At 43.1% G+C, this 10,704-nt stretch overlaps 2 long non-coding RNA genes across 3 annotated transcripts; both read right to left on the bottom strand.

Annotated features, from left to right (window-relative positions):
- Positions 1-29: 29 nt before the first annotated feature.
- LOC144935307 (uncharacterized) lies at positions 30-3,552 on the bottom strand. The gene is made up of 3 exons (XR_013637291.1): positions 1,318-3,552; positions 862-967; positions 30-275 (listed from the first exon to the last, which is right to left on the bottom strand). It is a non-coding gene; the product is annotated as an uncharacterized LOC144935307 (long non-coding RNA).
- A 34-nt stretch (positions 3,553-3,586) lies between these two features.
- LOC144935308 (uncharacterized) lies at positions 3,587-6,977 on the bottom strand. Of its 2 annotated transcripts, none has more exons than XR_013637293.1 (3): positions 6,753-6,977; positions 4,923-5,003; positions 3,587-3,943 (listed from the first exon to the last, which is right to left on the bottom strand). It is a non-coding gene; the product is annotated as an uncharacterized LOC144935308 (long non-coding RNA). The 2 variants fall into 2 exon arrangements; XR_013637292.1 differs by lacking the exon at positions 6,753-6,977 and adding an exon at positions 6,313-6,430.
- Between the last annotated feature and the right edge of the window lie 3,727 nt (positions 6,978-10,704).

The following is a 10,704-nucleotide window of genomic DNA, read 5'->3' as shown; positions in this document are numbered from 1 at the left end:
CACACAGAAGTCGAATATACATTGATGGAACTTATGCTGTATTGTTTTACACATTAGGCATACAGAAGTAGAATATAACGTTATGGAACTTCTTAAGTTGTATTGTTTTGCACAATCAGGAAATTAAAAACAATTGCCTGGAATAACAAGTTTAGTCTACGGTGCCCCAAAAATACAAAGGTCTGGTGTTCTTACATGGCGTTGATTTTTGTGAAGTAGTTGTTACTTGATGCAGTAGAATGTTTGCTGTTGCTGGTCTGTTTCTAACTGCTGATCTAAAATGTGAAAATAAGAACAATTACAAAGCCATTATTATACAATGTTAATGATGCAAAATGTAACGTTTTTCAGAATGAATAAGTAATTTGCTTGTTTACGCAGCAAATAGTCAACATGTATTACCTATAAAGGGGCATAGCATTTGCAGTTACATTCTGCCAATCCAGATTTGTGCTGAATGCAATTCACTTTGCAGGTATCGATCTTTCAATCTAGAAAAACCAAAGCCCATGGAGTTTAGTTTGTTCACTGTGATTTGTGGGATTCCTTTTACCCAGTAACAATGAACAGAAATCTTGACATGCATGTGAATAAGAGTGCCCAATGCAAATTGACTTTAGGACGAAACATGTTGTCTCTATCTGAAGAAACTGCCATTATGCTTACAGCTGAACAACACTATCCATTATGGTAAAAGCATGCCTGGATTGTGCAACAGACCCACTTTTATGTAGCAGTGACACACATGAATGATACTTGACATAAATGATTCCACTTTTTTATCAACTGTGTAGAACAAAACTGTATAATGCTAATAGAGTATATTATATTAAACTCTAAATAATAGTGTGATGTACTTACTTTGGTTTTAGTTCTCCACTTTGGTAGGTTGACCAATCAATGCTAGACCTGTCCCAGTGCCTCCTGTAGCCACTGCGTCTGATAAATTCGGTGGTCTTGCTTTTTCCTACAAATACATGGAAGCTACAAGATTACATATGCATTCCAATGAAATGTACAGAACTGTAAAAAGATTAATAATTTGTCAGTTTAAACCCTGTTTTGATGGCAAATACTTTAACAATAAAAATATAACTGGATTTGAAGTTTTCGTGACTGCAGGGATCCATACTCTTTGGTTCTTTTGGTAAAGTCACGTAGGTATAAAATAAAATAAATTAAATCACGACGTTTCGGGCGCAACACAAGCGTCCGTCATCAGGTGGGACAACCACAGCAACAAACTATTGCTGAAGCAATTGCTGAACCAAAGAGTATATAAATATAACTACAATGTGTTAAAGATTAAGTGTTTACCTTGTATTTTACTTTTTCTGAGGTTGCTGCCATCACTTGATGTAAGCTTCCCATTTTCTTGTTTCATTCTTGAAGCCTTTATTCTCGGATGGGAGGATGGTGTAGGGCATGCCAGTGATTGCATTTTTTTACTCCACTCTGCACTATTCTCACATCTTCCCTCTCCCTCGTCTGATCCAGGTCTGTTGGAATCTTCATTTAGCTGATCAACCACTGCCTGCTTCACATAAGAGCCTTCATCCGAAGAAGTGTCAGAGTTTATATCCACATTAATTGATCTAAACTCTGCCTGTGGTAGATATGAAAGAGTTGAAAAGGATTCTGCAAATTTCATTACCGGAGCCTTCTCAACTTCGCTGGACTCGGCTACTGCTTCCAATTTACTGCGGCTGAATTCTGCAGGCCTCCTCGAAACAATGTTCACAACACCTCCAGATTCCACATCCCAATGATCCCTATCCTGGCTGTTGTTAAAACATTTACGATGGATTTTGTCATCTTTATCAGTATTCCTTTCTGAATCGACATGTTTATCAAGCACATCATGTAAGAACACATTACCGAGATCTGGTGAATATATTGCTTCCCGTTCACTAGCCAACTCTGATGATGCATTGTGCACATCATCTCTTTTTGTTTGACCTTTTGTTGACTTCACAGAGGTCAGAATAGGCGCATGAATCACTGGTGATGAATTATTGTGGCCATGTTGCTTTCCATTTTCTGTCTGGTGTTGGCGAGCCTCTGTTAAGCTATTATCACATTGACATATCTGAGAACCTATATCATTACCTTCTCTGTTGCTCTCTTGATTTTCTTGGATTCTCAACCTGTCTAAATGTTTTTCAATGCTCTGTTTGTGCCGTGCTGACTTTAGACTTTTCGTGTTGATGCTTTTTTTAGATTTCCTAGATGTATCCAATGAGCTGCCTACATCTTGGTCAAAGGACTGCAAAACAATCTTTGACGCTATTGGTAAATTTGGGCCAGTGTCCTCACCACGCATAAAAAAATGTTGAAGACTTTGATTTTGACTTTGACACCAATCTTCAGTGGCATCTTTATAACTGGGTACCATATTATTAAAGGATGAGAGATGGCTTTCTGTGATGCCACTCGTACATTTATATATTTTCTCACCATTTTCATTCATCTCTGAAGTTATGTCATCCCGAATATAAAGTTTATCGTTATATGGGTTCTCATTGACAGAACTAATGTCACTTTCAATCTCATTTGCCATAATATCAGAATATCGAAAGCAATACTTGACAGGGATTCTGTCAAAATGTTCATCTTCAGGATGTGGGACCATTAGATCACTATGTCCATTATCTGTAAAACGCTCACATGCAATATTTTGCATCACCACAACAGCATTGTCCTCATCATCACTAGAATCGGTTAGTTTCTGATAACTATTCTGTAAAATGCATTTACTATTTTCCTTCGAAGTGTGCTCATCCTCTACATGTTCCACACATAGAGATGATTTGCTGACGAAAGCATTTCCATCAAAATTTAAATCTGGAAAAGTTTTGGTCTCACCTACCTCTTGATTAAACTTTCTTGGTGAAGCTAAAAATGGGGTTTTCATTTGTTTTGTTTCCAATGACCTAGAAGGAGGAATATCTGCCCGAAATTTAGATTGACGGTTGCTATCACTTTCATCAAAGCTGGTATTGCAAACGGACTGAGATGAATATTTCTGAGAATGTAATTTACCACAGCCATAATTTCCATCATCTACTTGTGTGGTGAGCAAAATATCTGATTTGCTGTTACATTTTAGCATACCATCACCTTCTTTTACACCAATGTGGATGTAATTTTTTGATAATGGTGAACAATCATCTCCATTTTCTGTGATTCGTGAACCAAACCCTGTATTAATACATGAAGGCATCTCCAATTGTCCCGCATTCAAATCGTGATTTGAATTTACCCTTCTCAGCTGCCTATGTTTTAATATCTTACTTGCATAGTCAAGGACATGCCTCAATTTTTGTGTCTCAGAGACACTATTGTCTTCTAATATGTGATGTAAATCTGAATCATTAATGAGCAGGTTCTGGTTTGCTTCAGCTCCGCGCTTAATAGATATGTGGGGATGATCTTCTGAATTACAACCAAAAGCTTGCACAATTTGATACGATTCTTCTGTAATGGGGTCTTCTCGGGCAATACTATTAATTTCACTTAATAACCCACATTTCGATGTTTCATTGTTAAGCATGTTCGAATCAATGTCTAAGTGTATAACTGCACTTTTGCACTGAGAATCTGACAGACGGTCACTATTGTATGGGTTATCTACTTGAATAATTTCATGCCTCAATTGATCACCTCCTTCCAAGATCGTTTTGTCTAAATTAGGTTCAAAAAAGGATTCAGTATTACTTCCTGAACATTTATCAATTGCTTTTTGTGCTGGTTTCTTGCATTTGTCTGCCTGTGGAGCCTGCATTTTTTGTGGAGCTGTCGTAGATTTCAGCATCCTGTCATAGTAGGCAACTCGCTTTGATCGTAGACTTTTTACATCTCGAGTCCGGGGTGTGTCAGTTTCAAGGACAATTTCTGCCTGCAACCGGCGTAAAGTCCGTGCTGTGGTAGCTCCGTTCTGCATCTGCAAACAGGCAACCAATAAAATATCCGTACAGTACTTTATTGACTTGAAAGATCAAGTTGAACTTTCTGTGATGTCAGGTTGCTTATTGGTACGCTCTACTTATTTTCCAAAGCACTTTTGCAAGTGGTATTAATATCCATGTTGTCATGTCATTTTAACCAAATGCTTGATCTAAGAGATTATGACAAAATGCACTCAAATGTCACGTAGGGAAATGTGGAGCCATGGCTTGTTTAAAGGATGATGCTTAGTGAGTGGGTGGAAACATCAATAAAGGTTAGATGTTTTAGCAGTACCTCACTCACCCCTTAGCAGTTCACTGTCTTTTGAATGTCAGTGTGCTGAGCATTATTTCTCAAAATGTGCTTTTAAAAAAATTCTAGAGAAACAAAGACACCAAAAACAACCTACTGCCAAAAAGAGCAAACTGTTTATTCTTGGTTCTTTCGGTAAAGTCACGTAGAAGGGAAATAATAAAATAAAAATATAAAACAATAAAATTCTCACGACGTTTCGACTGCAACACAAGAAATCATCATCAGGTGTGAAATCCACAACAAGAAGATTTTCTTGCAACACTGCAACACAAGCAATCGTCATCAGGTGTGAAATCCACAAAAATAACATTTTCTTGTGAAAAAATTCTTGTTGTGGATTTCACACCTGATGATGATTGCTTGTGTCAGTCGAAACGTCGTGAGAATTTTATTGGTTTATATTTTTATTATTTGCCTCCTACGTGACTTTACCGAAAGAACCAAGAATATGAATCCTTGCAGTCACGAAAGCTTTAAATAAAAATTTGAATGTACTGTATTGTCATTTGTGTCACCTACAATAAGAAAACAAATGTTAATTCATTAGGAATAGTCCTAAGAATTCATCAAATGAAGCCTCCATACGTAAGCAAAGATATAACAGAGCTTGCATACTTCAGCACATATTTGTGAATGCACATGTAACGTGGCTCACGCACCTTCGGTGACCCATTGGTTGCAGCAGATGAAGCCATGTGTCGCGAAAGGTCTGTTATGCTCTGAAGTCAAGCATAACAAAACTGAAAGACAAGGTTTGCATATTTTAGGCATGTCCTCAAAACAGCTTTAAATTGTATATGTACTTGAATTTCGGTGGCCGAGGCATGTCAAGTTTAAAGTTTAATTTATTAGGTACCTGTATAGCCCGGTGAGCCATGCGGCTCTTAAGTCGCGCCTCGCCCGTCGCCACCACTGATGTCCTCTACTGACTATTGTATGTAGAGTGTGTAGACAGTAGATACTACTATTGTATGTAGGTTGTGTATGCATATATACAAAATACATTTATTTTGGGGGGGTGGGAAGTGAAAACAAATTGGGGGGGGGTCGACAATTTTTGTAAACATTTTGGATCATCTTTTTACCGCCACATCTGGGGGGTGGGGTCCACTTTCTATAACTTTTTGATTCAGGCCTTTTGAAAGGCTCCTATAATTTAGTTGACGGACAAACGCAACGGCGGGATTTTAGAATAGATTTTAACACATTCCTGCGGAGGGAGCTGGTAGGAACGTTGGGTTGCTCGGTCAATGGCCAGGGTCAACGGCGGCGTGGTGTATTCCGCAAATATGGCCGACTGTGAGGGCGGGCACAAGCCGGCGTGAGCAGGTTAAACGTTGAGTTTTATAAGGGCACCACGGGGTGACCAGCCCCTCCCCACCCAGCCCCACCCCTCCTAACCCCCACCCAGCCCCACCCAGCCCCTCCCCACCCCTCCCAGCCCCACTCTTCCCACCCAGCCCCTCCCCACCCTCCCCACCCAGCCGCTCCCCACCCTCCCCTCCCCACCCAGCCCCACCCAGCCCCTCCCTCCCCACCCAGCACCTCCGTGCATGACGGACGGACACAATAATCCCCTGTGGGCTGGTGTAACCAGGAGGTTCCTACCAGTGTAATCCCCAAGCTTCCCAATGCAGTGAATGAATAGACTAAAGAGAATACAGTAAAGAGCGCCACCTCGTGTCTCAAAATCATATAATACGAATACCACGTTTAATGAATTTTAATGCTCTGCTGGGCAAAGTCCAGTCAAACGTCTTTATTGTTCATCCTTACCAAAGTGAAGTTACGTGGCTTAGTCTAACCTTAAACATGACAATCACTTTCAGGTTGGCGAAGCTTTTGCAACCTCACCGGGTACTGGTCACCAGAACTCATGATGGATTTTAAAATAAAAATGTACTTATGTTATTGTAAGAATTAGCATTTTAACGCATGCAATTACTGCATTACTGTAGTTAAACAGAATTTACAACCTATTGCAAATCCACTGCTGTATGAAGGCCTCCCCACAACAGGTGCATGTCATTTATTGAACCAAACCCTCACCACGCTGGTCAGTGCTGGTTGGTGAAGGGGCCCAGCAGGACCGCTTCAGATGTCACTCGTGGCAGCTGCCGAACCAGAGCGCGAATATTCTCCCCAAAATATGAATTTATCGTCGTCGTTGTTGTTGTTTTCTATCACAGTACTAAGCACAGGCCCAAAACGTCAAGCGACCAGCAACGAACGGCACTCTATAAATGTTGTAACACGTTTTAATTGAATGAACAGGGTTACTATACGAACTTTGGATGGGTTGGGGGGGGGAGGAGACGATGGGAGGGAATTCGAAAGCGGCGCAATTGCCATCAAAGAAGGAGCAAAAAAAGCGGAGGGGAGTGCGAGTGAGCGTTTAAATGAGTGAGCTTGGTGAGATAATGAGATAGTGTTTATAGTGTGAGTGAGTGCACAGGTGGGCGAGTGATGATTGTTGTTGTTGTTGTTACCTGCAGTCGTCCTCGTTGTTGGTGCTTGAACAAAGTTTGCTGGATGTTGCCGACAGCCCCGGCCGACCGAGTCCTCAACGTAGGCGGAGGAACCAACAAGTAACCAAGGTAGCAGTAGTAGTAGTACCAGCGACAGAAAGGTTATGTTACTAACTACTGATACAATACAACGCGTTCGTCAAACCTCAAATACATGCGCGCGTCCAGAGGCGAATGAGAGAGCGCCCCCTAGCAACCGCATTTCCCAAGCAGCATAGGCAGCCTCGAACACACGTGTTTTTGTTCCCGTACGCGGATTGGTCGCGGGTAGTAACACGCGGACCGTGGGGACCAATGAGAAGGCGTCTTGTGCCGTGGGGGGATGGGGTTGGGAGGGGAGGAGTGACCTATCCGCGCTAGGAAATGTAGTCTCCATGCAAAGTGCTGGCGACGCCGTTGCCGAGCAACCGAGCGCGCGAGACCACCAAGCTCCACCCCCCCCACTTAGCAACGCCCACGTGGCCACTGCTCGAGGGGAGCTTGCCAGGTTAGAGGGATTCCCCCCCCCTTCTCCAGGTGTTGTCAATGGATACAGGCGGACGCGGGGCGGGGGGACGCGGGGCGGGGGGGCGTGGGGCGGGGGGGCGCGGGGCGGGGGGACGCGGGGCGGGGGGGCGTGGGGCGGGGGGGGCGTGGGGCGGGGGGGGGGCTTCGTTTCGACACCGGTTGTCCTTTACTCGTTTTCGAATCGGTTGTTGTGTCGGGGGTCGGGAGGTGCACTTTCGCCGATAGGACATCAAGCGTGCGGGGCTGCCCACCACACATTTGAGAAACACGGTTTTGAGGAGGGAGTATTGTGGGGTGGGGCGCACTCAAGGCCACCAGGGAGCGCCAGTGGCCCACGGGCCTTGCGATGAAGAACACCGAATTCATATCCACCCGAGACAATGATCTAAACCAGGGGTCTACACTATGAGACCTCCATTACCAGTGGCAAAACATAGTAATAGGTTTTCACCCTTTCAACGCCTTTTGGCGTAATCTGGTCCAACACCAATGGAGACTAGGCTCGAAGAAAGCTGTCTCGGGTGTGGACCAATCAACTTCAAGGACAGTGCATATCATTATCAGAGTTGTTTATTTTTGTTTGCATTTGGCTGCTTGTGTTGTGGTTATTGCAAACATGATCCCTTGTATAAAGGTGTCAGTTTTTGTACCAGTTGAAAGGGTAAAAACCCTATTACTAAACCAGTGGTCCCCCAATCCCCTGTTAGGAACCGGACCATGTAGCAGGAGGCGAGAGCGGTGAATCCGCGTGTGGCCCGCTCCTATTGTTTTTATTCACCACTTTCATCCGCGCCTCTTTTCCCCCACTGCGCACTTGTCTCAGTGTCACAGTGTTGGTAAGCCCACAAGCTCTAACCCCTAGCCAACATGAGTCAAAAACAAACGTCGCTGGAGAGCTTCTTTGAAAACGGGGAAAGACCCAATGATGACCGTCATCCCCCCCCCCCCCGGTTCGTGAAAAAAATGTCTTCTATGAAACCGGTGCCAAAAAGGTTGGGGACCGCTGATTCTAAAATGCTATATCAAAAAATAAACTAATTGGTTACTACGGGGGTGGGGGGGCGGGTGTAGCACACTGGAATTGCAACCTTAAGGTCGACGGTTCTTATAAGAATATGTTTGACCCTTTCTGGCAACAAAACAGGTGTTAAGAAGTTCAAACAGGATACAGAAACCTTTTGCAAGGAATCACGTCTGCATTAACCACAATACTTGTGGTGAAGATGCAGGGGGGGGGGGAAACATGCTCTGATAATATATGGCATTGTCTTTGAAACTGATTGGTCCACGCCAGAGACAGCTTTCTTTAGAGCCTCGTCTCAAACAACGTTCGACCAGAGAACCCCAAAAGGCGAACAGCACAAAGACAATGCCACTATCAGGGAATTTATAGCCAGGTAAGAGCAGCTACAATATGGTATATTATTGATAGAAAGGGTTAAACTTTTTATTATATTTTTGATACTGACAAGAAGGTCCCATATCGCCGGTCCTTGGATCTCCTGGCGCAACAGTTGCATCAATGGTGCACATTTCTGAGATCCCATCGCCTGTCCTCTCGGCAGTGTAGGTCGCTTGTGGTGGTGGGGTAAAGTGTGGGTGCCCGCCTGGTATGCAGGAGGTCGGGGGTTCGATTACAACTCTGACGCCTGTATATTTGGAGTTGCAGTGTCTCTCTCCACGTGGTCATGTGGATTTCTTCTCTGGGTCCTCCGGGTTTTCCTCCCACATTTAGAATTGTGCGTTTAGGGTATTTAACTTATTTGGCTGCGATAATGAGAAGCCACTTGGTTAGATCTTTCATTTGTGGCCAGGTCGCTGCGATAATGAGAATCCACTTGGTTAGATCAATCATTTGTGGCCAGGTCGCTTCGGAAAAAGAAGCTAAAATCTCATTGGGCCTCTAACTACTACAATAAAACAAATTGTGATTTACTTACCCTTCCTATACTTTGCACTACTTTCGTGTCTTTGTATTGTTTGTTGTAACTTTCTGACTCACCCTTACTGGACATCTATAGAAATTAACTTTAGGGGCCATCTATTGAGTAGTTACGCAAAAATCAGTCAAAACTTGACCCCTCCCTGTACGCACGCGTACTTTGTACACCCCCCCTCCCCCCGAATCCCATAGAACGGCCGATATGTAATCCACGCAGAAACGATCAAGGATGAATAATATGCACATGTTTAAGCAAAAAGACAACATTAAAGAATTAAGTTGCGTTCCTTGGCCACTTATTTTGCTGAGCTGCATGACAGCTCGCAGTCAGAGTGGCATACAAGTGACACCTCTCCCACAGTCCTATTGCGTGTAGTCACTTTAAGATGTTTCTTGTTCATGTTTTTGTTTGTTGCGGTTGCACCCGAGTCAAGAGCCGCATGGCTCACAGGGTTATACCTAATAAATGAAACTGAAAACTGAAATAATTATCCCGGTAGTACTTGTCTGACAGCTGAAGAAACTGAACTGTGGCTTATTTGAATGCCAATGTAGACAAATTATTATCGAGGCTTCACCCCCCCCCCCCCCCCGCTGTTTCATATGCGTACGTACATTGTCAGTAGACTCCCCCATACGCAAGCGTACACATTTGGGTTATCCCCCTCCATGTGTACGTACTAAATGGATGGCCCCTTATACCTCATTGGATTAATCCAATACAATTATACATTCTGATTATTAACTTTTCCCAAACGTATGGAGAGTGTAGAAGAGTAGGCCACATACCTCGAGCGGCTCTCTCGTGAAAACCCTTCTGCCAACAGTGGTCTGAGCAAGACATTGCACGTCTGCACCTCTACAGACCATCACCATCAACCCAGTAGTCCTGCAGTTCCTCTGGATCAGTCTTTTTCGAGCAGCATTTAAGCAGTAAACTGGACTGGTTTGGATATTACAGGTAGGAATAACAGGTTCCACACTGCCCACTAGGGATTATTTGTCTGTCTGTCGTGCATATTTGTCTGTCGTGCACGAATGCGCTGTCCAACCAAATTCCTACCTGCCCACTCCGAAGGAACGTGTTCTAAGTGCCATCAGCATTGCATAATAATTTATTGATTTAAAATTGCTATTCATGCTCCTTATCTTGACTGACCATACATGTAACGTACTTGAAAAATCGGTTTTTTTCCACTTACAGGCATATGGTATTGATGAAAAAATACGTTTTGAAATATCTAGAACATTAATTTTAACATGTTTTCACAAATTATTGTTCAATTTTGTTTGCTCTACAGATGTGAAGTGTTTTCTTTTACGGTTATTTATAATGGAATTACAGTAGACACGTTTGTAAACATCCTATGGTGACACATAACATGCAGAAAAACAGCAATATATGATATTTGTTAAGAGTGCAATATATATTTACACCAAATGCCACCCACTCACTTAGGGCTC

Source organism: Lampetra fluviatilis, chromosome 13 (genome assembly GCF_964198595.1).
Source record: "Lampetra fluviatilis chromosome 13, kcLamFluv1.1, whole genome shotgun sequence".
NCBI lineage: Eukaryota > Metazoa > Chordata > Hyperoartia > Petromyzontiformes > Petromyzontidae > Lampetra > Lampetra fluviatilis.
This window is presented reverse-complemented; position numbering and strand designations above follow the sequence as displayed.